The 27,044-nt window shown below is 43.6% G+C and overlaps 1 pseudogene; it reads right to left on the reverse strand.

The window, feature by feature from the left end:
* Nucleotides 1-1,236: 1,236 nt before the first annotated feature.
* LOC134177306 (scavenger receptor cysteine-rich domain superfamily protein-like) lies at nt 1,237-27,044 on the reverse strand (annotated as a pseudogene).

A 27,044-nucleotide genomic window follows, 5' to 3' on the forward strand; every position in this document is an offset into this window, starting at 1 on the left:
TGTGGCTCACCCGGGGGTATATGGAATGAAAAGCCTAGCAAGAAGCTACATTTTGTGGCCGGGATTGGATGCTGATATAGACAAGATAGCAAAATCTTGCGGGACATGTCAAGAGCATCAGCCATCACCACCAAAAGCACCCTTCACCCTTGGGCACAGCCAGAACGTGCGTGGTCGAGATTGCATATCGACTTTGCTGGGCCAGGGTGGTGGTTCGTTATACTGTCAGATGCGTACTCTAAATGGTTGGAAGTAAAACCACTGAGTTCCCCCGCAACTGAACCTACCATTCGGGTGATACTGTCTATTTTTGCAACCCACTGAGTACCCGAAATCATGGTAAGTGATAATGGCTCGGCCTTTACGAGTCAAGAATTTGGAAACTTTATGAAGAGCAAGGGAATTGTGAATATTACAACTGCACTCTACCACCCGTCCTCTAATGGGCTGGCTGAGAGGGCGGTTCAAACATTTAAGGCAGCCATGAAGCGAATGAAAAACAAACAGGGAACACTGGAAACGAAGCAGGATGAATTTCTTTTTCGGTACAGAATCACACCACACGCGACAACAGGGGAGGCGCCAGCTGTGATTCTGATGGGACGGAGACCAAGAAGCTGCTTGGACTTACTACATCCGGACCTGGCAAAAAAGACAAGGGAAGTACAAGAGCAACAAAGGAAGGATCATGACAAATCGTGCAGTTACAGGAATCTGGAGACGGGGCAAACAGTATTTATGCGTAACTTTGGCAGGGGCCAGGATTGGTTAGCAGGCATGGTTGAGAGTCAGACGGGACCCTTATCTTTCAGAGTGAGGTTAGAGGACGGATGGTTAGTCAAGCGACACATGGATGAAGTTCGACAGAGAACGACCGAGACTAAACATCCGGAGGGACAAGCAATGATGGACGACAGTCCCAACATTGGGGTAGACCAAGATCAAGGAGAAGAGAGCACAATATTGTCAACAGCAACGAACGGTCCGGATGTCACCGAACATCAGCAAACAGAACAAGCAGAGACCGACGCTGACAAGCAATTGGAAATGGGAGATGCTGAAGTTCCACCTGTCCTCTGGCGTTCCGCACGGATTTCGAGACCTCCAGATAGACTGGATCTGTAGAGTAGTAATGTGTGAACTTAGGAAATTTAGCGGGAAGGGGTGTAATAGTTTATGGTTGTTTTGGGGAGGCGTCTTGGAGGCGCCTGCGCAGTAGTGGAGACTGAGTTGGCTGTGGCGGACTTTGTTGAGTTAGACAGTGTAGAGTGCAAGTACACGAGCCTCCATACTACAGAGGGTTGCAATAATTCTAAGCTTGCATGCATATTACGTGATTGACAATCAAACAAACAGTATATCAAATCAATACTACAAATCAGCTTTCCCTAGTCACAACAAAAGTCTATCCCAATATCAACTCCTCCTCAATCTTTACATACTAGGTAAAGACAGATCAAAATTATTATGATGGCTACCACGCTTCCTGCACTTGTGCCACCAATGACAGCCCCTACGAACAAAAAAACTTGAATAATGCGTAGTGCGATAACCATTGATCAAACCTTCATTGGATTTGGAAGAATCTGTGAAAGCTGTTGAAGTTATTTCAATTGTAGGTATAACAATGCCTGCTTGATCTCCTTCATTGCTCACTACGACAATATTAACATCAATTTTGGCGTTTTCTTATTGTTTTTATTTATGAATGCGCTTGCACGTCATACCACAGACAACACCCACAGCTCGCCCTTGGTTGCATTTTCCAGTTTCCGACTTCCTAGACAAGCATTGCGTTAATAATCCTTCGGATCCGTCACATTTAATACGGTCGAGCCAGATGAATGGATCAAGCGGGGGAAGGGTGACGTACGCTGGTGTCTTCAGATTGTCTGCTGTGGAATAGAAGAGCTGATGGCACACCACGTTAGCTTCATTTATGCCCCAATCATTGTTGCACACAGAACCCCATCTGCCACTGGAAACAAGGCAATTATGAATGCAGAAACGACATGTTTAAAGTTGAGCAATATCTCGCAATGTCCTTTATATAACATTAATTAAAGATTTAATTTATTAAAGAAGGTACCAATTCTTTTTGATCTGCAACAGGACCATACATTTTACTTTATATTTGTAATACACACGTACACAACTGTTTACATAAACTTTCATACTCGTGTAGTATCTCGAGTCGTCCTTCTTTACGAGAACTGCCTAAAACAAGTCGAACACTTCCCTCCGCCTGCATAGATTGCAAAGAAGGTTGTTCTTTTGTTGTGTATCTTCGCCGACGCAAGAGTTTCACATCTGATCGAAAGACTGGTAGACTTGCAGATGATATGTTTGAAGGCGCCGGTATTTTTACTATAAAGAAACATCAAAAGAGTTACTTAATAATTCATGAAAGAGAAGGTTGACAGTTTAGTTTACATATAGTAAACGATTGTAGGAGCGTTTGATTCTTCCAATTATTGTGTATAAGACAGCATGCACTATACATCAAGTTTATAAAGCTATATATAACAAAAGCAGAAAAAGCATAAGAGGAAGACTTGCGTAAAGAAGAATACTGTACGGTTACACAGTTTTCAAATAGTAATGTCACGATTTAGGACTCAGAGGAGTCTGGCAAATTCGGCTTTTTAGTGCAATGAAGAGACCTGCAAATGGCAAATTGGAAAGCACAGAGTCTGACCCCTTCAGCTAGGTTTAAAATATAACGCTGATGACACCCGCGCGAAGACACCTACTAGGTGTCAAAATGTTGACGCTATCGCTGTACCATTTACAATATCATTTGATGAGCGTTACTCCCTTATCAAGTGGTCGCGGAGACGCTTCCACATTATTTCGCAGCCTGCTGCTGGGAGCCCGCTTTTTCGATAAGTTTTTCCAAGCGTTTTTCTTGTGCCTCTCATCTCTAGGCTACCGTGACTTGATCTGCCGCAAGCAGCCGTACCTAAACGTATACAATTTCGGTAGTCATCTTTTCCATAGTTTACATCCAGTTATTTCGTTCCCAGATTTGATCTCTGATTTGTTGACAAAAGACACGTGCTTCCGGTAGACGCCAGAGCACTTCCGGTTTGGAAGCTAGAGTTAACTTGAATCAACCCCAGCGTCGCCGACGCTGGCGACTCTGGCGACGCTGACAACGCTGACGACGCTCGTGATGTGACGTGCGAGTGTTTACAATATACTCTTATAGTAGGTAGACTCGTCTATTTATTATAAGACCTTGCAGCCGCCATATACACAAACAAACAGTTCAGATTATTAAGAGACGTGTCAAATTACCTAACCTGCTGTTTAAGGAACTAAAATAAATAATCAATGTAAAATTAGATTTTGTTACAAAAACACTAGTATTCAAATTCGAAAGAATGCATATTATATATCCGAGTCTGCAACAAACAAAAGTCTTATTGCACCCTACTTACAAATCATCTGACTGATAATTATTCTAACAATAGTATTAGGGCCAAGGATGTCTGATCTCTTTTTCTATATTATGATTTTTAGTCGTATGCACTTATGAACATTTAGACGCGCATGCAACTTGCTTGGGCATTTCCTGTTGTCTGTAAACATTACTAGTAGCTTAGCAATATTGCTATAGCTACATCAGTTGCTTCTCAAGAAAAATGGAAATGAACCGTACCAACCAACAAGTATAAGGACGGACGGCTATCAACCCTTTGGCATAAACATTTAGGCTTCTCGAATCAATACTGTTTACTGCCAGACACAGGAAAGTCTGTCACTACTTGTGGTAATGCTGTTTTATAGACCCTGTGCTCTGTTGGGAGTCCCTTGATGAGCTACAGAAGGTCAAGCAAATTTCTGTCAGTGAAAGACAACGTCTTCCACGTATCTATGTGAAAAGCGTGACCCTGCAGTTTATTGATGCTCATAATGCAATAATCGATTTAGTGAAGGGTAAACTATATATGAGGAAACTCATTTACTTGGTGTACATTGCTGGTTTAGTAGTCAACCAACTGTCGAACACTGAAATGAAGACGAAGACTAAATATGGATATTCTTGCACTAGCAGTGGGCAAAACTTCTATTGCGGGAAGTTGGCAGGGCTCATCGTGCATTCGTTTGTTACGTGAGCTCCAACTACTTCGGCACCGAATAATTAAGCATTAATGAATCCTTGTTCGCAGACTTGTAACGTCACCAAAAATCGGCTGAAAATAGAACTGCAGTCCGAGGTCGAACGGGCTAAGAGGCTGGAAAAGAATCGAAGAGACTTTACAAGAATATTTGTTCAACCGGATACTGGGCAGTTTAACAGGAAATTGGGTAAACAGACATTCTAGATCACTTCTCCAACCAATCAAGTTTGAGATTGAGCAGTATTGGGGTGATATTCTAAAACCTGAGGTGTGTCATAATTGGTCTGCCTTCTGGCTGAGGCGGCACACCGATGGGAAGACGTACCCGACAACTGAGCAGCAGTGGCCACTTATCTCGGCGATGAGATTACATTGTGCTTCAAGAGGAAAGAAAAAATGGAAGTCTTTTGGACAAGAGCATATTTAAGGTTTCTGCGTCAAGCGTATCAAGTGTCTTCACGATGACTTGAGTCGTAACTACAACCTCCTGTTTCAAGACACGGACTCTGTACCCGACAGGCTATGTTATGGAGCAGCCACCCTCGTACTTAAGAATGACAAGACTGACCGAGCCAAAAACTTCTCGCCTATCACATGTCCATGTGTCTTCTACAAGTCTCTTAACCTAGTCGTCAGACAGGAGATTCTAGGGCATTTGATACATGAAACCTCATGGCATCGGAGGAGATGGGTTGTCAGCAGGGTTCCTTTGGTGCAAAAAAGATCAACTTTTGATTAAGAACTGCTTACCGAGGAATGTACGGTTAGGCACAGAAGCTTGAGCATGGCTTGAGTGGCCTATCGAAAAGCCTATGACAGCGTGCCACACAACTGGTTACTCCAGAGTTTTCAGCTGCATACCAGTAGTCCAGTCTTGTGCAAGTTCTTGTCCCGTATGATGAAGCGTTGGAAGACATTAATGTTGCTTTCTTACGGGAACGGTAGCATCAAGGCATGCAGTACAGGCGAGGCATTTTCCAAGGTGATTCACTATCTCTTCTCTTCTGTAAGGTTCATAATTCTCTCAGCCTGGAATTACGCAGAACTGGTTACGGGTATTGAAAAGGCAATGGGGGTGATACATCCAAACGTCAGCTTCTCATTCATCTGCTTTACAAAGATGATTTGAAGCTGTATAGCACAAACCTGATTAGAAGAAAGGATTGTTGGACACGGTACGCGTACCTTCTTCGATGACATCCAGATGACATTTGGTCTGGTCAAGCGTGCAACACTTTGTCAACGGCAAGCTGCATGGACACAACTCTGGAGTGACCGTAGGAAATTTGAAACCCGTTCAAGTCTACAAGTATTTGGGTGTAAGCGAGAGTAATGGTATTCAGCACAGCAGTCACTGGAGACGCTCCGTCGTCATTTGTTTCGTAGATTGAAGCTTGTTCTTCTGACCGAGTTGTAAAGTCGGAACAAGATTCTGGCCATCAACGAGTTTTCACTGCCTGTTCTCACTTACGGTATTGGTGTCATTCATTGGAGGACTGCGGATTTGGAGGACTGCGGATTTACAGCCGTTTGATCGGCGAACCAGAAAACTTCTCTCTATGCACGGTGTTCACCATCCCGCTGCAGACGGTGAACGGCTGCCCGGTCCGTGCATCAAGGGCGGTTGAGGGTTACAACAGATCGAGTCGACGCATCAGTCTTGTATTGTGAAGCTGAACTGTACCTTCGTAGCAGATTTGATCCTTTCATGCAAATCGTACCAGAGTGTGATGATAGGAGGTCCTCTCATCCGATCTGACGCATGGCTAGTCAGTTTGCTGCACATTTGCAGGGGAGTCTTGCTAGGCAAAACAAGTCGTACAGCCTGCATTGAAGTGGAACAATCCTGTGTGATTGTGTCTTTGAGCAAGCGCCTCAGACGAATTCGAACGCACTTGCAACAGTTCAAGCTTTTCGGGCTCAGTTTTTATCACAACTTTCTGCATCGAAATGTTAGTCCCACATGCCGCTTTTGCAGACCTGGAGACAGTCGACTGTAGCAGGCTGAAGTGCCTTGGCACCGATGAACTAAACTGATGGACACAATCAGGTGGTCTGCGTTATCCATTGGGAGATTGGCATCAATTTGCAGTTGCAGTGGAGAACATATGGTACTAGCATCATTCTGATAGGCTAGTGGAAATGGACGACATTACTATAATGTGGGATACATCCATCCCTACAGCTAAGAATATCGGTGTCAATCGTCTTGTTATCTGCTTCAGAAATAATAAGACAAACGTTTGTCTTCTTATTGATATCAGTTGTCCTGCTAATGGCAACATCGCCAAGAAAGAAGATGACCAGTTGACTGAGTACTGCGTCTTAAAGGCAGAGGTCAGCTGCATGTGGCTGTATCGGTCACTGGTTGTTAGAGTGGTCTGGGTAGCGTTGAGTACAGTAAAAGCAGGTGTGCACGGTGGCTAGACATTATTCTAAGTCATCACAACCTGCACCACTTACAGAAAACACTGCTTTTTGTATCCATGCAGTCAGATCCTCTGGAAAGACATGTCTTCTGTCTAGACAGCCATGATGGTCTAGGCATGCACCTCTGAAGCCGAGTTCGCTTACAGTGCTTACGAGATACTTTACAAATCAGACTAATCTGGTTGAGAAGAACATAACTACAGTTTAGCTAGCATTTGGAAACCCCGCTAAGAACCTCGTGAGATAAAGATCCATTCTGGTTTCTATTTTATTCAATTAGATTCCGACTTTCAATTTACTTTTAAGTGTCTTCGTTGTAAAGTTCCTGTCTTCTTCTTTCAAGTTTTAGTTGTCGTTCTAAGTTTCGGTTACTGATTGGTAATGCTATCTTTAGTTCACTTGTATAGTCTTCCTGTTTGCATTTCGGCGTCTCCAAAGATTGCATGCGTAATTAAGCGAGTGCGAGAACGTATACTTTTACATTGACGCGGTGACTTGCAGCGACCGCTGAAAAGACAACAGAGTAGAATGTTTTCGATGAGTTCGATTCGCGTAAGTTCGATCTCTTGAGAAGGCTCAAGCAACAATTGCGTAGACTTGCGATACCGCTATATATTTTAAACCTACAGTATAGCATCTATGACAAAGTCTCGCCGAAAATCCCTCGCTGTGAGTCGCTGCAAATTCTCTATAAAAATTTGCATAATCTCTCATCATAAGCCAGCCGTTTGCTACGCTTTTGCCAACTTAGGGTCTTTTGCTTTAATTTACTAATATATGTTGCTATCTCATCTACTAAGAAGAGGAACTGGTTCCTATTGTGGCCGTAATTTTTTTGCCTTTGTTGTTGTAATATTGTGGTCTTTCGTACCAACCACGCCTCTCTGTATTATAAAATTAAAGTCTCTTGGTTTAGTAAACTATACTCTCTATCGGTACCTATAAATTCTAGACTGTCGCAAAAGGGAAACCAGCATTGTTATAAACGCCTATCAATCTTGCAATCTGCGAGCAGCGCTTTAGACTTTATTTGTAGAGCTCACGTTTATCCACATTTTCGTATCTATAGAGGACGCTTGTAGCTACCATTTGCTTGCCTGCATGTCATTTGCATCGGGCTTTGACGGTATGTTGGAGAACGAAAGCAGGCAGAGGGTGGGCGCTGGACATGTGACGGTCAGCGAATGGGCCAGGCGGGAGGCCACGGCACCTTTTGCAAATGATCGAGGCGGGACGAGGCGGCGATTGTTCCAGTGGCGGCGCGGGCGGTCTGTGGATGCAAAGGTTGACGTCCACGTTGAACATAGTGGCGCGAGGGCGGCGTGGAGAACACGCGTTGCAGGAATGGCTAGTACCACGTGGAGCACACTTCCTTGCCTTGCTGGTGTCAAGGCTGGTCTGTGTGCATTGCCAGCGGCGACGGCGATAGATCACATGAAACTACACACGGACGAAGTGGAGGTGCTTCCGCGTCCGGTCGTTGGAGAGACGGCGCCGCCGTTCTTTCTAAGCGAGTTTTTTTCCGTTTATACCTGAGAAATGTTTGATGTAAACCCAAGAAACAGAGGGTGTGAAGAGGCGGATCTACTGCCAGACATTTTCGAGTTGCGACAGCTAGAGGATGGCGCTCCGCGGGGAGACGTGCGCTTCGGGTGGTGCTAGGGCCCGCCATGGTTCAGTGCTTTGCTGCATGCACTGCCGTAATCGCTGAGAAGAATTCCAACAGGGTAAAAATACCTGTTTGCGTACCTGCGGCTGATCGTAAGAATGGCAGCTGGCTTTTGACACCAGAGGTAGGAGGTACGTGAGGGAGAAACCTTCCACATGTATAAATGTTCGTCGGGCTTTGATGGACCGCTGTCGCGGGCTGGGGCTCCATTGTGTGGAAGGTGCCTGAAAACTGACCATGCGACCGCAGAGTGCGCTCTGTCGATACGGCACTGCGGTCGAGCTCGTCTGTCGCTCTTACTCGGATGCGATTCTCACCGTGTCCTGCTGCGGTGCCCACGCGGAGTGTCGGTTGCAGCAGAGTGCCGCTGTATCATAGGTGGAACCTGTGAGCGTGTAATGGGGCACCATCGTGCACTTTCAAGCACGCGTGTGGCACAAGGGAAATGTGCGGCCGGTGGCCGGTAGATGCGCGGGAAGAGCGCAGCTACTACAATAAAAAACCGGTTCAAAGTCACAGACCGGAGGGTAGACGAATTTCGGCCCGTTGTTGAGGCATTTGGGGCTGAATTGGCGGTGAGTGGTTGCAATGTGTTTGCGTGCACTGGCCCGCTTGCTGCTCCAGACTGGCGGCGGTTGGCCGTCTTCTTCCCTCGGTAGCAACGCAGTCGGATGCGTCTGTCTCGTGGGGACACTGGGAAGTGCAGAAAAATTCATGGGTTCAGCTGCATCGCATGGCTCACATCTTGGGTTGGAGTTCTTCTTCCATCCGGGGAGATGGTTCCAGTGGCGTTGACCGAGGTTTTGTTATGGAAGCAGGCTGCTCGGCCTTTTACATTCAGTTTTAGTCGGATGGCGACGCGGTCGTGTTGGGGCCGCGGAACGCAGTCGGTGTCGTGAAACCTGTTGGGCTGGTCATTGAGTGTTTGGTTCATTTCTTGACCCGGATCCGCGTCCATTGACACCAAACGTGGCGGCGTTGATATGCAACCTCGACATCGACTAAACGTCAGACTGCTGGAACGATCGGTTTATTGCTTGTTTGGCGCTGGGCTAGCCCCGTTCACGTTGCATGCATAACAGTCAGGGTAGTCACGGTATCAACAGTCCTGCGAGCGAACCGGAGTCCATCAATCTAAATCTCGACATCTGAGCGGACTCTATGCTTGTTACTGGCGTTCCTGGCGGACGAGGGTATCGCGTACTCTACCCGAAAAAATGCCCGGTCAGCGGTGCGGCATGTTCGAATTCGGTACGGTTTAGGAAACCCCTCTTGCAGTCTCTGCCGCTGCTGTTGGTGTACTGGTCTTGCAAGTGGTTACTCGGTCGACGGCAGGTCCTTGATGGCGGCAAAGATTACCAGTCTCTCCAGATGTGTATTGCTCAGACATACCAACCACTGGGCCCCAAGAGTGGACGAGCTTGACGTGGTAATTCTTTGGGCTGACATTGTTAGTTTTCTTTGGTTTTCTGTGGTTGGGCAAAGTTACAGTACTGTATAGTTCGTACCGGCCGTTCAATCGTCGGTTTATCTGACAGTTACCAATGTTGCAGTGGATTCCTTCTCGACCTGTCTCTCATGAAAGTTAGGCTCATGCAGTCAAAAAGAACTGAGTCGTTTCGGCAGGGTGTGGATATCCATCTCGGGAGGACGGGTAACGTTTTATGTCCTATTACGGCAATTCTGGTTTACCTCGCCCTGGGCGAGGTCAAGAGGCAGGCTCGTTTCTGTGCTCTGATGGAATGCCTCTGACTATGCAAAGACTTGTCAAAGAAGTGCGGGCGGCACTATAAGCCGGGGATTTGTGTCCGGTTACTCGGAACCCAGCTTTGGATTGGAGCCGCAACCACACCTGCAGAGCTGACTCCACAATCCAGACACTGGCGAGGTGGAGGAGCGAGGTTTGCAAGCGCTACGTAAAACTCGTCGCCAAGATTCTACCGGCTTAATCTCAGTCGCTAGTAGCTTCCTGCCAGAGACAGAGCAGTGACAAGTTGCCGAAGACACGTCAGTACCATGCGTGCTTTCTACACGGCGAATAGTTGTACAGTGTACTTGGGTGCATGGTTGCTTTCGTACGGCGTGATATAGACGCATGCTCACTAGAGAGTGACAATGAACCCCTCTGACATATAAGGGGCAGTACGTAGCTGAATCAGTCCTGTAGAGGTAGGTCCTGGAGAAGAGCGGGTGCGGAGCGGCCGCGCCGTTGGGCGTGGCCGCCTTTCTTGTGAGCTGGAGTCCGGTGTGAAGTCTCGGATCCACGCCGGACGTCGGTACTTTTGGACCATGATGGGCTAGGCCGGCCTCCGCCCACTCTCCACGGCCACGCCTTCATTATGCAGGCTGCCTCAGGTAAGTGGTCGCGTCAAGTCGGCAAATTAACATCATCACTGGAAAACTGACGGAGGTAAGAATTCAAGTGCAAACAACGAGTCACTGGCTGGAAGATTTAAATATCTCTGCTGTAACATTTCTGAATATTTTTAGACAAAGTCTAGTCTCCAAACTATAAGTCCACAGATTCTTTATTAATTAACGAATCATGACAAGGGAAAGGCATAAGAGAATGTCTTGCATATCTATATGTACGAGAGTACTCGTTACACAGTTTCTGTACAGCAAGGCCACTCAAGTGCATAAGTTTGGAATGGTCCAATTCTGACTCTGGAAAGCAAACTCCCTCAATTTTTGGCAATTGTGGTATCTGTCGTTTTGTCTCTGAAGCTGTACATACGTACAAGCAGTATTGAAATGAAACTATTAAGAGATGATGCAGTCAGCGTCTGGCATTGCATGGGTGTATAGAAATCGCGAGCCAAGGAGGGCATAGCCTCTAATCAATTATCTGCCTCTCTGCATTACTTTCAAATGCAATAACGCATGATATGTTGCACAAGATTGCAATGTTTGGCTCTTAAAACCTCCAAAAACTTCCTATGCTTACGCTTACGCATTGGCTAGTCTATTCCAGGAAAGTATTCTTGCCGAATTTTTGACGTTTTGCCTGACTTTATGGCATCTACTTGTACATAGAAAGTTTGTCTTTGAAAATTGTGTTTACGAATGTGTAGTTTAACAAGAATCTTACCGCATTCAACTCCAGCATCTTGACTGTGGTTGCAATTGTGGGTGTGGCTATTCCATTGGGAAGACTTGCAGTGTTGAAGTTTGGTCTCACTGCCAAGACACTGAACATTGGTCATCTTTATGGTACCTGATCCCTGCCCATAGTATGCAGATGAACGAGCAGCTACAGCACGAGAGTATCCCAACTGACGACAAACAACAGCTGCATCGTCCATATCCCACTGATTATCACAAACAGTTCCCCACGTTCCACCATCATAGATCTCCACTCTTCCTGCATATTCAACACTGCTTCGAAGGCGAATGATTTGAGCTTCTAGACAAATGAAGAAAAATCAGAGAAATGGCTAGAGATAGAGATCAAGAACACGTGATAATAATCCACCTATAGGTTTGCGGGTTGAATTTGACCAAAGAGCCCAAATTGTAGCAGCAAGAGCGACTTTGGGCCACAAATGTTGACATTAATATCACTTCTCAATTAATAATATTAATTGCGGTATATTAGTTTGCATAAATTCGCACGATACTAAAATAACAGCCGTAGAATACAGAATAGTCAAAAACATCTATGCCACTATGTTAGCTGCTACCAACTGAAGAAACGATATCTTACTCAGTCTCTCAAAAATGTTTTTGCTGATATCTTATCAGAGACAATAATTAAAAAGTGCTTTAATATTTATATACAGGCAATGCCTTGCTGTGTCTTATTGAAACCAGGCTTTGCCTTTACAAAGTATGGAGCAAGGCTTGCAGAAAAGCAGCAATGCAATTTAGTTCACTCAGTTCCATTTGCAAGAGTGTGCAGTCCACTGTCTTGAAAGTCTTGATGGTACAGAAACTCCATTAAGGATTTTATCGAATGAGTATGGTATAAACTGTCAATCTTTGCACTACACAAATCTTGGTCAATTAATCGGCTTATGCGGAAATAACCTGCAGATCTTTCATCACAATTTTCCTACCAACGGGAGCCATAAAGTACATGATATTTCTCACCAAACCAGTCAATTAATTTTTGAAACCTTGTTGTAAATCTAGGACAACAGTTTTCCTTATCCTATTATTATGGAAACGGCAACTCTGGCTCACAAACACGTACAATGTTATAATTATTCCACCGTTGATGATATATATGTCCCGCAGCATGCAGAATAACACAAAAGTAAGTGAATGGTCAAACATCTGAGAGCTGCAAGCGCGAGCAGGCAACTACAAAAAGGTAATTTTGGCACTGACTCGTTGTGATATGGATCAAGTCACTGCGAAAAAGACAAACAGCAAGATTTAACTAAGATGTTCCTACTTGTTTAGTTGAGGTCGAGTTCGGTGTGTTCCACTTCATGCGTAGGGAGTTAATTAAGTGCGTAGGCTGATATATCGAGCTGACTTGCTCGATCGCCATGAGTCGCTCCGTACGTTTCGCTAACTGGCAATAGCTTCGGCACCACGTACGTTGGTATCGCGTTTATACGTGAAATTGAGCGAAAACCATTGTCTGCAGGAGAAGCCTAAAGGGTGAAGATAAAATAGTCAACATGCATGCAACCATTCACGTCCTTACTTGCGACATTCTGAATGCAATCGAAACGTATGACAACGCTCGTGGACGTTCTCCATGAGCTGTTGACGGAGACCTGCTAGAGTGTCTAGAGATGCCGTGCTTGCACCCAAACATGCATATCTATATTAGTTAGCTATAGTTAGTTACCTGTCGCTTGTCTCAGGCTGTGACTGCATGTACAGAAAAATAAGAGACTGAGCGCCAGCGAGCAGAGACAACGAAAATCCATGCTTGCCAACTCCCGGATAAAGAAACATCTCTAATATTAATAACTGCTCTACCTTAGACTTTACATCTATGTATAACTGTAATAGAGGCTCTAGAGGCTACACCTACGTCCACAGAAAACAATGGCGTTGCCATGACTTGCTCAAGGATTTTGCATGCATGTTTACATAGGAAAAAAACATTTTTACACTAATCCACGCTGACATATAGATCGAGGAAGACGACAAAGTGTAAGATTTAACCAAGACGTATACTTATACTTGTCCAGCCGACGTCGATTTGGATGTGTTCGACCTCATGCAAAGGCAGTTGCCTAGGCTGGTACAACTGCTGTATTATTCTATAAATTCTATAAATAGACTTATTGTATCGCCGTGAGTCGTTTGCTGCAGTGTACGCTTAAGCCAACTTGCAATAATTCATGACGCCCCAATACGTTGATATTGTAAAGTTGGATCGAAAAACGGCCTACGATATCACAGCCGTTAAAAATTTTTGTATCGTACCTCCGTTCACGCCCCTAAAATGTGACGTTCCGTCTTTTATTCGTACTCTGTGGTAAACGAAGCATCTGGTGCAGTAGCACTTGTAACTTGCATGATACTTTGCAGTTTGTAGATAAATAATTTTTTTGATTTTATATCTCGCGCGTGCATCCACGTAAAACAATCGTAGTGTCTCTTTAGCTAAGCTTACCTGTTGATTGTGTCAGGCTTTGACTGCTTGTGCAGAAGGATATGAGGCAGAGAATTAGCGAGCTGAGATGGCCGAGATTCATGGCTTCCAGACGCCCGGATAATAAAGATATTAATATGTACTGCTCTTTATGTATTTGCATGTTTCTCAATTAGAGACCGCATGTATGCATGATAATTTTGCAAACCTGTTGATTACCTCTCTCTGGACTGTTCTGTGGTTGTTTTCCACTACCACCGTGTGACAGGCTGTTCTGTTCTTTTCCACCACCACCAGTATGTTGTAGGCTATTCTGTTGTTGTTCGCTACCACCACCATGATGTAGTATGCTGTTCTGTTGTTGTATGCCACCACCACCATGGTGTACTAGGCTGCTTTGTTGTTGTGTGCCACAACCACCATGATGTAATAGGCTTTTCTGTTGTTGTTGTCCACCACCAACAATATGTGGTAGGCTGTTCTGTTGTTATTTGCCACCCTCACTGTGTGGCAGGCTGTTCTGTTGCTGTATGCCACCAACACCATAATGTGGTAAGCTGTTTTGTTGTTGATGTCTACCAAAAACATGATGTAGTATGCTTTTAGGTTGTTGTTGTTCACCATCACCAATATGTGCTAGACTGTTCTGTTGTTGTTCGCCATTACCACCATGATGTAGTAGGCTGTTGTGTTGTTGTATGCCGGTACAATCATTATATGGCAGGTTGATCTGTTGTTGTATGCCACCACTACCGTGGTGTACCAGGCTGTTTTGTTGTTGTGTGCCACCACCACCATAATGTAATAGGCTGTTTTGTTGTTGTGTGCCACCATCACCATGATGTAGTAGGCTTTCGGTTGTTGTTGTTGTCTACCACCACCATTATGTGATAGGCTGTTCTGTTGTTGTTTTCCACCAGCGCCGTGTGACAGGCTGTTTTGTTGCTGTATGACACCACCACCATTTGTACTAGGCTGTTTTGTTGTTGTGTGCCACGACCACCACTATGCAGTAGGCTCTTCTGTTGTTGTTGTCCACCCCCACCATTATGTGGTAGATTATTCTGTTGTTGTTTGCCACTACCACTGTGTGGCTGGCTGTTCTGTTGTTGTTCGCCACCACCACTATGATGTAGTAGGCTGTTCTATTTTTGTATGCTACCACAGTCGTTATGTGGTAGGCTGTTCTGTTGTTGTTTGCCAGCGCCACCTTGTGGCAGGTTGCTCTGTTGCTGTATGCCACCATCACCATGATGTAGTAGACTGTTTTGTGGTTGTTCTCCACTACCACCATAATGTAATAGGTATTTCGGTTGTTGTTGTCCACCACCACCGTTATGTGGTAGGCTGTTCTGTTGTTGTGCGCAAGCACTGGAATTATGTGGCAGGTTGTTCCGTCGTTGTTCTCAACCACCACCATGATATACGAGGCTGTTCTGTTGTTGTGTGCGACCACCAACAAAATGTAGTAGGCTGCTCTGTTGTTGTAAACCACCATCATGGTCTTCTTGTCGTTCAAACTTTAATCCCTCTTTGACGTAATACTTTACCGTTTGATGGAAAACTAGCTGAAACTGTAAACGATGTATTTGCAGACATCAGTACTTTTTATTGAAGTTACATACAAAGAAAGACAATGTATTAATTTTAGTGCAAAGGGTTGGACAATAAGAACTGGCTGCAAGATTTAAATATCTCGGCTGCAGCATTTTTTTAATTTTTTTAGACAAAGTCTAGTTTTCAAACTATAAATCACCAGTTTCTGTATATAAATTGTATTGTATGTGAAAGGCAGCATAATTGAAATGGAACTATTAAGAGATGGTGCAGACAGCATCTGGCATTGCATGGGTGTATAGAAATCGCGAGCCGAGTGGCATAGCCTCCAATCAATTCATTGTCTCTCTGAATTACTTTTAAATGCAATGCAGCATGATATGTTGCAATGATTGGAATGTTTGGCTCCTCAAACCTGCAAAACGTCCTATGCTTACGCTTATGCATTGGATAGTCTATTCCAGGAAAGTATTCTTGCCGAATTTTTGACGTTTTGCATGACTTTATGGCATCTACTTGTACATAAAAAGTTTGTCTTTGTAAATTGTGTTTACGAATGTGTAGTTTTACAAGAATCTTACCGCATTCAACTCCAACATCTTGACTGTGGTTGCAATTGTGGGTGTGGTTATTCCATTGAGAAGACTTGCAGTGTTGAAGTTTGGTCTCACTGCCAAGACACTGAACATTGGTCATCTTTATGGTACCTGATCCCTGCCCATAGTATGCAGATGAACGAGCAGCTACAGCACCAGGGTATCCCAACTGACGACAAACAACAGCTGCATCGTCCATATCCCACTAATTATCACAAACAGTTCCCCACGTTCCACCATCATAGATCTCCACTCTTCCTGCATATTCAACATTGCTTCGAAAGCGAATTGTTTGAGCTTCTAGACAAATGAAGAAAAATCAGAGAAACGGATAGAGATAGAGATCAACAACACGTAATGATAATCCACCTATAGGTTTGCTGGTTGAATTTGACAAAGAGCCCAAATTGTAGCCCCAAGGGTGACTTTGGGCCACAAATGTTGACATTAATATCACTTCTCAATTACAGATATCAAATACGTTATATATATTTTGCATAAATTTGCACTATACTAAAATAACTGCCGTAGAATACAGAATAGTCAAAAACATCTATGCTACTATGCTAGCTGCTATCAACTGAAGAAACGATATCTTACTCCTTTCCTCAAAATGTTTTCGTTGATTTCTTATCAGAGACATAATTAACAAAAGTGCTTTAATATTTTTATACAGTCAATGCCTTGCTGTGTCTTATTGAAACCAGGCTCTGCCTTTACAAAGTGTGGAGCAAGGCTTGCAGAGAAGCAGCAATGCAATTTAGCTCACTCAATTCCAGTTGCAAGACTGTGCAGTCCACAGCCTTGAAAGTCTTGATGGTACAGAAACTCCATTAATGATTTTATCGAATGAGTATGGTATGAACAGTCAGTCTTTGCACTACAAGTCTTGGTCAATTAATCAGCTTATGTAGAAATACCCTGTTTATCTTTCATCACAATTCTCCTACCAACAGAAGCCATGAAGTACATGATATTTCTCACCAAACCAGTCAATTTAATTTCTGAAACCTTGTTGTAAATCTAGGACCACAGTTCCCTTATCCTATTACCATGGAAACGGCAAGCCTGGCTTACAAACACGAATAATGTTTTAATTAATCTACCGCTGATAATATATATATATATATATATATATATATATATATATATATATATATATGTCTCACAGCATGCAGAATAACACAAAAGTAAGTGAATGGTAAAACATCTGAGAGCTGCAAGCGCGAGCAGGCAACTAGAAGAAGACAATTTTGACACTGACTCGTTGTGATATGGATCAAGTCACTGCGGAAAAGACAAACAGCAAGATTTCACTAAGATGTTCCTATTTGTTTAGTTGAGGTCAAGTTGGGTGTGTTCGATTTCATGCGTAGGGAGTTAAGTGCGTAGGGTGATATATCGAGCTGACTTGCTCGATCGCCATGAGTCGCTTCGTACGTTTCGCTAAATGGCAATAGGTTCGGCACCACGTACATTAGTATCGCGTTTATACGTGAAATTGAGCAAAAGCCGTTGTCTGCAGGAGGAGCCTAAAGCGTGAAAATAAAATAGTAATCATGCATGCAACCATTCACGCCCTTAGTTGTGACATTCTGAATGCAATTAAAACGTATGACCGCGCTCGTGAACGTTTCTGCATGAGCTGTTGACGGAGACCTGCTAAAGTGTCTAAAGATCCCGTGCGTGCACCCAAACATGCATATCTATATTAGTTAGCTATAGTTAGTTACCTGCCGCTTGTCTCAGGCTTTGACTGCATGTAAAGAAAGATAAGAGGCTGAGCGCTAGCGAGCGGAGACAACGGAAATCCATGCTTGCCAAATCCCGGATAAAGAAACATCTCTAATATTAATAACTGCTCTACCTTAGACTTTATATCTAAGTATAACTGTAATAGAGGCTCTAGAGGCTATACCTACGTCCATAGAAAACAATGGCGTTGCCATGATTTGCCCAAGAATTTTGCTTGCATGTTTACGTAGAATAAAAACATTTTTACACTAACCCACGCTGACATACAGATTGAGGAAGACGACAAAGTGTAAGATTTAACCAAGACGTATACTTACACTTGTCCAGTCGACGTCGATTTGAATGTGTTCGACCTCGTACAGAGACAGTTGTGCAGGCTGGTACAACTGCTGAATTATTCTATAAATAGACTTCCTGTATCGCCGTGAGTCGCTCCCTCCAGTGTACGTCTAGAGCCAACTTGCAATAATTTGTGACGCCCCAATACGTTGGTACTGTAAAGTTTGACAGAAAAACGGCCTACAATATGACAGACGTTGAAATTTTTGTATCGTACCGCCGTCCACGCCCCTAAAATGTGAAGTTCCGTCTTTTATTCGTGGTCAGTGGTAAACGAAGCATCTGCTGTAGTAGCACTTGTAACTTGTATGATACTTTGCAGTTTGTAGATACATGATTTTCTTGATTTTAGATCTCGCTCGTGCATGCACGTGAAGCAATCGTAGTGTCTCTTTAGCTAAGCTTGCCTGTTGATTGTGTCAGGCTTCGACTGCTTGTACAGAACGATATGAGGCAGAGAATTAGCGAGCTGAGATAGGCGAGATTCATGGCTTGCAGACGCCCGGATAATAGAGATATTAATATGCACGGTTCTTTATGTATTTGCATGTGTCGCAATGAGAGACCGCATGTATGCATGACAATTTTGCAGACCTGTTTATTAGCTCTCTGGACGAAATATCTAGAGTGCCTCACGCATGCACTAACACTTGACATCACCATTTCTTGTAAAACGTATTCACAGCGTTTTATTCTGTTGACAAAGGAGTAAGAGTAGTATAGGTGAAGCGTGGGTGTTATAGCTTGGGCTTTACAGACTTGCGCATATCTTGTATTCAACCGCGGCCTGCAGTGTAGCCGGCATTACTTAATGGTAGGTTCGACAAAGTGTTTGCGCTGTTGGCATGCAGGTATGCATAGACATGCGTGTTTATGGATGCTTGAGTAAATCACACACGCACCGACGCACCCACCTCCCGCACGCACGCACGCACGCACACACGCACACACACACACGCGCGCGCGCGCGCGCGCACACAAGCGCATGCACACATTTTATAATAGAATGCAGGTTAACTGATATCGGTAATTGAAATTGGCTGGTTGTTTGTGTCTGGGTTAATCTCATAAAATATCTTATGTGCATAAAAATAAAATGTTTGCTATATGTCAATTTTTGGTTATATTTTTAGTCATACAGTTTTTACTACAGTAACGTATTATAAGTAAAGACAAGTACTACAGTAACGAAAGCAACGACAACGACAACTGTTTAGCAACACAGGCTACAGCAGCTAGTCTATTGCATGTATTCATGCGGCACTATACATGAAGATCACTTACTGCCTTCCTCGTGTATCCACACTTAACTTTGTTCCACCGTTTCAGTAGGTGAAAAATCACAATGAATGCTAGATGTTGTTGCTCTTGAATTGGTGGAGACCCCGAGCACGGTTGGTTGAAGTTGCGGTTGACACAGCCCATCTCCATATTGAACACAAGAAGTATATGGAGGAGGTGGATCAGAGTCAAAACGTTGAAACTGAGTTTCAAGCGTGTTTTGAGAATACCTGCTGCAATATAGAGGCAGACCACACTCATAAGGTTGAATCTGAACCTGCGGTGCCGAAGGTGCTGGTGGGCAAGAGACCAATTCAAATCCTGGATTTGTTCCTTCGGCTGTAAATCTTCCATTTGTCGACAACACATTTCCGGAACGACGATGTTTGTGACACCGTATGACAAAGTAGACGATGATACAAACGATTGCTACCACTAGAAGAACGGTTATTCCCGCAGCAATTGCTGCGACGTTAACTATATACACAACAAGAAACTGGAGATATTACAAGGCACTTACAGCTGATAAACATTGTGATGAGCTGATCAAACCTGAACTGGAAGAATCATCTTGATGGTTTACTAAAACGAAATTTGTGTCAGTTTTTGGCGTTTGCGTGGACTGTCTACATGCATGCAGAGCAAGCATACCAAAGACGACTCCCGTGCCTCCCCCGGATACGACGTTAACTATATACACAACAAGAAACTGGAGATATTACAAAGCACTTACAGCTCATAAACATTGTGATGAACTGATCAAACCTGAACTGGAAGAATCATCTTGATGGTTTACTAAAACGAAATTTGTGTCAGTTTTTTGGCGTTTGCGTGGACTGTCTACATGCATGCAGAGCAAGCATACCACAGACGACTCCCGCGTCTCCCCCGGATAAACAGCCTCCAGATTCTCGAGTAGTAACGTAGCATTGGATCAATGATCGTTCGTATCCAGAACAGATGACATCAAGCGAGAAGGGTTGAGCGGATGTAGCAGAACTAAAGTAGGCTGTCTTGTCTGCCTTGTCGAAGCCAAGTTGATGGCACACCACATTTGCTTCATCTTTACTCCAGTGATAGCCACACAAAGAGCCCCATCTGCCACTATAAACAGAGCAATTTGTATAGAGAAACTGTATGTCTGCCTATATAAATACTTACTTATGAAATATTTCAACTCGTCCTTCATTGTATGAACTGCCTCCAACAAGTCGAACATTAATTTTCACATATCTAGTAGGTTGTTTAGTTTTTTTGTGACACCACCACCATGGTATAGTAGATTGTTCTGTTGTTGTGTGCCACCGCCACCATGGTGTAGTGGGTTGCTCTGTTGTTGTGTGCCACAACCGCCGTGGTGTAGTGGGCTGTTCTGTTGTTGTGTGCCCCCACCACCATGGTATAGTAGGTTGTTCTGTTGTTGTGTAGCACCACCACCATTGTGTGGTAGGCTGCTCTGTTGTTGGGTACCACCACCAAAATGGTATAGCAGGTCGTTCTGTTGTTGTGTGCCACCACCGCCATGGTGTAGTAGGCTGCTCTGTTGTTGTATGCCACCACCACCATGGTATAGTAGGTTGTTCTGTTGTTGTGTGCCGCCATCGCCATGAGGTAGTAGGGTGTTCTGTTGTTGTGTGCCACAACCACCATGGTTTAGTATCCTGTTCTGTTGTTGTATGCCACGACCACATTGTTGGAGTAGGTTGTTCTGTTATTGTTTGCCACGACGACCATGTAGTGGTAGGTTGTTCTGTTGTTGTGTGCCACCACCACCACCACGGTGTAGTAGGTTGTTCTGTTGTAGTTTGCCACCACCACGATGGTGTAGTAGACTGTTCTGTTGTTTTTTGCCACCACCACGAGGGCGTACTCGCCGTTTGATCGTTAAACCTTCGGTGACGCAATGGTTTACCATTTGATCGAAAAGTAGCCAGACTTGTAGACGACGTGTTTGCAGACACCCGTTTCTTTACTGCAAAAAAATAGGACACAGAAAATTTATATAAATGTTAGTACGGGTTACAAAATGCTGTCTAACACCTTTGAAATATCTGTACAGTTAAAAGTTTGTATTGCACTGTTTTATAATGCCTCTGATTTCCAAACCTATGCTTCATATATTTGCACGCAGTTGGAAATCATGTCACACAAAAGAGTTTCATTTTTGTCAGCAAACACGTCTTATCCATAACGTCCGAGAAGTCTTTGAGCAACAGCGTCCGTCGAGGCAACATTTAAGCCTAAAGAGTGTCTCAGAAAGCTTGGCTATGGCAACAAGAATCGATAGACCCAATCTTACTAAAATTTACAAAGAATTCGAGGCCAAAAGACATGCAGTATGAAAGTCTACGATTCAAAATCTCGTTTGGCAATATGTGTAGACGACTTTGATCATGCAGCCACTAGACCAACAGTTCTCTAAATGTATGAAAACGAAAATATCCCACCCAAGAACAAGCTACTGTCTTCTGTAAAGAAGAGAAATGACAAGATTTATGTCTATGAGAGACGAAACACTATAAAGCAACGCTGCTTTCATACCTGGGAAAGTTACGTGTGTACATGAAACAGGAAACTCCATTCATTGTATATTTTGATGAAACTTGAGACAATTCAATAATTGCTCCTGAGAGATTGTGGCTTGATGAAGATGGCCGGGAAGAATGGAAGTGACGGTCAGGAAAGGGCCAAGACTCATTAGTTTGAATGCTGAGTAGGAAAAGGATGGATACCAAATTTGACTCCAAAATCCAAAATTGAAAGTCCCACTGCAATATAACGGTATGAACAGCCAGAATTGTTTTACAAGTTGCTGGCTAATATTCTTCCCAATTTTTTATCGTACGTGACACTGCATCCTATCACAATGCTGTCGTCGACAAACTTTCTATTGAAGCCCAGCACCAAAACAATGATGTAGAAGTGGCTGACTGAAAATTGTATTCTCTTTGATGGCAAGGACTTGAAACATGATTTCTGGGCAAATAATATTGAACGAGCAGCTTCAAACAGAAGGTTTTTGGACGTTTGAGGCTGCCAAGCCTAATGGTCGTGTCGTTTTGCGCTCTCCAGTAGTTCATTGCGAGCTCAATCTGATCGAGATTGTCTAGTCTGACCCCATTCCTTCGAGAACAAAGCGTCCTTGACCTTCAACATGTCAAACCTCGAGCAACTGCATGGTATCAGCAGCGTTTGAATCTGTCACCCTCTAAATCTGGACAAGCTACTGTCGATTCGTTCAAGCGATAGAAGAAGAGTTCTGGAACAAAGACTGTAAGGCCTCAAGAACACTAAAGAAGACTGCCTGAAGCGCTTCATCATCGACTTCCGGGTAGACGAGGACGATGATGACGACGTGGAGATCGTACAAATAGAATATCTGAGCAGCGAAATTGAAGAAGACAAAAACATGCCCGAAATGGACAACAAAGATGAGCACCTGCTCACTTCAGACACTGCACAATATGTGTTGTGACAAACCTTAGTAATCTTAATTGGATAATTGCCTAATGAAATTACGATAACGTAATAATATAACTTTATATGCAGAAATCGTATACGCCCGTTCATCTTCCTAGATCTGATTCAGGGTCTCGATCGCAGTTTCTATCGCGTTTCTGTGATCTAGCGCGAGTTACGGCAAATTTAGGATGTAAAAGTAAATGCCAACGAAAAGTAGTACTTGCAAACCTCGCAATTTTGTCACTAGGTTTGATATTAGTCTCTGGCGTAAAGCATTTCTAGTACCATAGTAATGCTCACCTGTCTTTTGTATCAGACTTCGACTGCATGTACAGAAGGATATCAGGCAGAGCGTTAGCGAGCCAAGATAGCTGACATGCATGGCTTTCTGATCCCCGGATGAGGAAATGCGATGCGTTGGAATTTAACGTTTAACGCGCGTTAAAGCGGTGGATACGGTATAGCAACTATATACAGCCACAGTAGGGAATCAACCGAAATAGCAGTACAGTATTAGTCATGCAGAGCGGCTTTTTCTAATTTGTTCCTAACGCTCTCATTTTCCCTAGCCAGATAAAGCCGCGGCTATTTGTTAGGCCATTATTACCAGAGGCCCGGATATCCAGGCTAAGAGTATAGTAGTCGTTCGATAACCGACCGACCGTATTTATACTTGATTAGCGCAGATGCAAATAAAGCTATTGCGACCAATAGACGAGAAGTGGTGTCATTACTGACCAATAGACGACATCATAAGGCTCCACCCCTCTTTGTTTGGTAGCTGCTAACGAGAATTCGGCTATCGGGCTTTCGTCTTGTACATGCTGTTTATTCTTTGCTTTACAAGTTTAACACATAGAAACAACGCCTACAGTCTTCATTTGCACGTGTGTGTTTTCCCACCAACAGCCAAGCGTCCAGGAGCGAAGGTGTAGCTGTACCTGACTTGTAACATTTTGCTTGTTACACAGTGTTTCTGCATAGTGGTTTTGCAGTCTGACAGCTTGAATTTTTGGTGTGCCTGGCTGAGCGGCTGCGGTGTTCTGAAAAAAATCACAACAGCAATTTGGCGTTTGACGGGAGTTTGCAAATGGAAACGTGCATTGTCCACGACAGCGTCTGTTTGTTTGGACGAAGCGGCTGACCTGTAAGTACGCTAGTGCGTCTCTACACAGTTTTGTTACGGTATCCAAACTTAAAGCGAACAGAGACGCCTAATCTACATGTGCACATGCATGTTTTCACACATTAATGTTTTGTTTGGCTTTGGCGGCTCTGGAGTCACCTCATTACGACAACCAAAATTGCGTGTAAATACGACTTAATAACCACTACGTGAGGAGATTTTCAACGGTGTAAAATGCATGAGCGTTTGTGCCTCTTGCCTAATATTTCTTACCGTCATGTGGTGTGCATGTACACCAGCCGAGGGTTTAGCACTGTATAGTGCTTGTCTATTCATTTTATCTAATTCATCAGCTATACCTAACGACTGTATACATATTGAGTTGAAAACCCTTTGCATTGGAAAAAACATCTATTAATTAGAGCAGGGCCATTATCGTTCCTATTTAGTGGTAGCCATCTACTACCGTCCACGTTGTCCTATGGTTTCGCAAGTACCTTCGCTCTAGAAGTGTGTTGTCAACAAATTAATGTAAGATTTGCAGCTGGGGTCACAAATCCACGATTTGAATTAGCGTCTTGTTCAAAAGCACATTCATCATCACTACCAGTACACTCGAACCACCAGTAAGATTTGCTCTTATCACCCTCTTGATTACAGTCAAAGCACGCCCGACCTTCAGTTTAAACGTTCTGACTGTTATTTACCTTCTCCCTACACCGCTTGTGTTCAAGACGGGCCGTGCAAACGCAATTTCAACCGACAGTTTGCTCTCCACAATCTCAAGAGCAAACATTTATCATTCATGGTGACTTTTACCAACTGAAACTACGGAACAAACTTATAAGTGTGGACATATGCATAAGAAAGACAGTATAAATGGTCGTCATGTCTATAGAGTGCCAAATGAAAACGTACAATAGATTAGATGTGTTGCTAAATAATGAGGAACAATTGTCGTAGTCCTAGATTTATGTTACCGTAGTGTCAGATGTATCAATCTATTGCATGATTGGGCGTTAGTCGGACCTCTGATGCCCTATCTTATTTTGGTTATACGCCAGCCTAGAGCAACGCAACCGCGAACTGTTTACTGACCCTTCAATAAACGGTAGGAAAACCTCATGCAAATACGACATCATCACGTAACACTGTAAATTAATCAAATTTGCAAATAAGTAAATAAAATTATCTTTGTTTTCTAACAGTCCTTTGCTTCCGTATTCTTGCGTAAGTACCCTTTTCAGCACTGCATCCATATCTTGACCTCGCCCGTCGTGTTTTCTACACTACATTGCAGCAATCGATTATTACGACAATTATTCTAGTTTTGCTTCCATTTGGTACACAAATGATCACGTCGGAGGATTCTGGCAGCAGCTCAAAGCGCAGGATAGAACTTTTATGTCCGACACATGAACGAAAGTGTCTAAATGGAAAGAAACACCTAGTTGTCAATTTTAATTAATGTTAGCTTTATGGTAATATTGCCGAACGTAGCAAGGCTTCTAATCCGGGTTGCACAACAGAAATGGGCGTGGTTCTATATGGCTCTCCATCAAGCTTTTGGTGTGTGTGTGTGTGTGTGTGTGTGTGTGTGTGTGTGTGTGTGTGTGTGTGTGTGTGTGTGTGTGTGTGTGTGTGTGCAAATCTCAAATTTCTCCTCATTACCACGTTTCATGATAGGACCTACTTTAAAAATTCGTTTTTGTGTCCGTCTACAGATGAGTCTAAGAACGATTCTGCAAGTGACCAAACGGCGAAGAAAATGCTTTATGAGGTTCCGTCGCCCCACCTTTTGTATTGTAGCTAGAGACTGTGTGTACTTGAAAACCAAGAAACACCTTCAGGAGTTGAATGCCACAGACAGTCAACTATTCACACGTCACATACTTACAGTATGATCAATCCTTTACTACACTGTGCTGCATCTAACACTGTTGATAGTCAATTTGCTAATATCAATTTCTATGTCAGTAAATACCATACGCCTGTCGTTACAACGGAACTGAGTGCATACCTAGACTGTACATTTCAATTGTCTTGATCACAATCGGAAAACGACGACTACCCATACCAGACCTATATATGTACTAAGAAGTTTGCATGTTTACTTCCATGACAGCAAGGGTTTCAACAAATACGTATTGTCTAGCTAGGACTCGACGTTTCAGTAGACGGTGTGAAAACTCTGTTGGACGTGTTACTCACAAACGCGAGGCGCCTACGGATACTGTACAACTAGTATTTAAAGAGTTATTAGTTAAAAAGTGTTTACTGGGAGAAAAATAAATATTATAAGACACTTTCCGCGGGACAATTTCTTTGTACGCTGGTCCTAGAAGACGGTATTGTAATTGTAAATAGAGCACAAAAATTATTCAGAGCACCAAGGCCAGGCCTTAAACGTGAGTGCCAATTTCAATGACGCCATTGAAAGCTATATATCGATATGTTACGCTGCTCAACACACACACACACACACACACACACACACACACACACACACACACACACACACACACACACACACACACACACACACACACACACACACACACACACACACACACACACCTAAAGCATTATAGGCTTGCTGCGCAAGTTCTAATAATTCTACGATTGCATACTACGGGAATATGTGTTCTTGTCAAGTTCAACCGAACAGTACATCAACCTAGATCAACCATCGGCATTCCCTACTCGAGCTTCGTTGGCCAATTGGTTGCAAGCATGGTACACCAAGAACACGAGAAGCACGCATAAAATAATACCTCCAACGGTTCCCACTGAAACTTTCAGGACTATAGGAAAAAAAACTTGAAATACCGTACTGCACTTAACTGATAATCATTGATCAAACCTTTGTCGGACTTGGAAGCTTCTGTGGGCTCGTTTGAGTTTAATTCAATCGTCGGTAGCACATCTGTGCGATCTCTATCATTGCTCACTACAACAAATTATGTGTATTCTTATGGTTTTTCTATACCTACGTGTCTTGCAAGTCATACTACAGACAACACCCACAGCTTGCCCTCGACTGCATTTTCCGGTCGTCGAGGTAGTATACAAGCACTGGGTCAGCGATGTTACCAGTACCAATACTAATTGAAGTCGTACTGCTGCCACCGTCCCTTTCCAT

The sequence above is a fragment of the Corticium candelabrum genome, chromosome 1 (genome assembly GCF_963422355.1).
Source record: "Corticium candelabrum chromosome 1, ooCorCand1.1, whole genome shotgun sequence".
NCBI classification, from domain to species: domain Eukaryota; kingdom Metazoa; phylum Porifera; class Homoscleromorpha; order Homosclerophorida; family Plakinidae; genus Corticium; species Corticium candelabrum.